The following is a 2,500-nucleotide window of genomic DNA, read 5'->3' as shown; positions in this document are numbered from 1 at the left end:
TTTAGAGGCAGGGACCGGGCCGGTGAGCAGGAGTGGCTGGCTTTATCTGCTATGCTGGCGGAGCGTAGTTTTCTGCCCACGCCTACACAAATCCCTAAAATACTACCCCCAGCACGACCCCCTACACTACACAAACACAACTACACTACCCTAAACCATAAAACACTACACCCTACACTACACAAACACCACTGCACTACCCTAAACCCTAAAACACTACCCCCAGCACAACCCACTACTCTACACAAACACCACTGCACTACCCTAATCAGTAAAACACTACCCAAGCACAACCCCCTTCTCTACACAAACACCACTGCACTGCACTGCCCTAAACCCGAAAACAATACCCCCAGCATGACCCCCTAGATTACTCAAACACCACTGCACTACCCTAAAACACTATGCACTGCCAGACCCCCGGCAGTACACAAACACCACTGCACTACCCTAAACCTTAAAACACTACCCCTAGCATGACCCGCTACACTACCCAAACACCAATGAACTACCTTTCACCCTAAAACACTATCCCAGCACACACCCCTACATTACACAAACTCCACTGCACTACCATAAACTGTAAACCACTAACCCCTGTATGACCCCCTACACTACACAAACATCACTGCACTACCCTAAACATTAAAACACTTCCCCCAGCACAACCCCCTTCACTACCCAAACACAACTGCACTACCCTAAACCCAACAACACTACCCCCAGAATGACCCCCTACACTACCCAAACACCACTGCACTACCCTAAACCCTAAAACACTACCCCCTACACTACAGAAACACCTCTGTACTTCCCTAAAACACAACCCCCAGCACGACCCCCAACACTACACAAACACCACTGCAGTACCCTAAACCCTTAAACACTATCCCCAGAACGACCCTCTACACTACCCAAACATCACTGCACTACCGTAAACCCTAAATACCTACCCCCAGCACTACCTCGTACACTACCCAAATACCACTGCACTACCCTAAACCCTAAAACACTACCCCCAGCACGACCCACTACACTACACAAGCACCACTGCACTACCCTAAACTCTAGAACACTACCGCATCACGACACCCTACACTACCCAAACATAACAGCGCTACACTAAACCCTAAACCACCACCACCAGCACAACTCCCTATACTACCCAAACACCACTGCAATAATCTAAACCCACCCCCAGCACGACCCCCTACACTACACAAATACCACTGCACTACCCTAAACCCTAAAACACTACCCCCAGCACGATCCCCTACACTACACTAACACCACTACACTGCATTGAACCCTAAAACACTACCCCCAGTATGAATTCCTAAACTACACAAACACCAGTGCACTACCCTAAACACTAAATCTACCCCCGCATGACCCCCTACACTACACAAACACCACTGCACTACCCTAAAAACCTAAAACACTACCCCAAGCATGACCCCCTACACTACACAAACATCACTGTACTACCCTAAACCCTACAACACTACCTCCAGCACGACCACCTTCACTACCCAAACACAACTACACTACCCTCAACCCTAAAACACTACCCCCTACAAGCAGCCAAAACTTACCTGAGCCACGCCACGCCACGCTATTTCTGCCGCCGCCACCGCCAAGAGTCCAGGGCAGTCCTTGCCGCACCAGTGAGCGCTATCTCCCGCGTCGCCGCCCCGGGACCACAACTCCCGGCAGCACCAGAGGCAGCGCGCGGCTCTGACGCGGCGCAAGCGCCAGGAGGCGCCTACAAAGCTCCCAGAGGCCGGCGGAGCGGGGGGGAAGCAGCCAAAACTTACCTGAGCCACGCCACGCTATTTCTGCCACCGCCACCGCCAAGAGTCCAGGGCAGTCCTTGCCGCACCAGTGAGCACTATCTCCCGCGTCGCCGCCCCGGGACCACAACTCCCGGCAGCACCAGCGGCGGCGCGCGGCTCTGAAGCGGCGCAAGCGCCAGGAGGCGCCTACAAAGCTCCCAGAGGCCTGCTTCGCGGGACGCGCCTGGTTAAGCCCGGGACAAGGGCGGGACCGTCTGTGGCCGTCCGGGGCCGGACGAGGCTGGGGCTGGGCCTAAGATCTTAGTTCGTCGTCTCAGAACACCATTCAAGTGAGTGATCGCATGTTGAGGACCTTGCCCGATCTGAGGACATATTACATTATAATATTGTCTACATCCCGTATGGTCCCGCTGAGATCCAGTTTTCTTAAAGGTGTATTGCTGCTCCTTTATTGGTTATTGCCAGTGTATTAACATCAAACATCTCTTGTACTATGCCTAGTGCTAAACAGGACAAAGTTGTAGCCGGACCTGGCCTTATGGACAACTACTTAGTTAAAGTGGTCAACAAAATTAATAATGACCGCAGAGCTTCCCTTGGCCCTCCTGATACCACCTCCAATCCAGTGATTGACGACATCATTGAGGCCTTTAACAAAACAAGCACATGTCCAGGCCCATCAACCAAAGTACAACTCAACACGG

Source organism: Triturus cristatus, chromosome 1_1, assembly GCF_964204655.1.
Source record: "Triturus cristatus chromosome 1_1, aTriCri1.1, whole genome shotgun sequence".
Taxonomy (NCBI): Eukaryota; Metazoa; Chordata; class Amphibia; order Caudata; family Salamandridae; genus Triturus; species Triturus cristatus.
The sequence above is the reverse complement of the archived record's forward strand: the minus strand, read 5'-3'. Positions refer to the sequence as shown.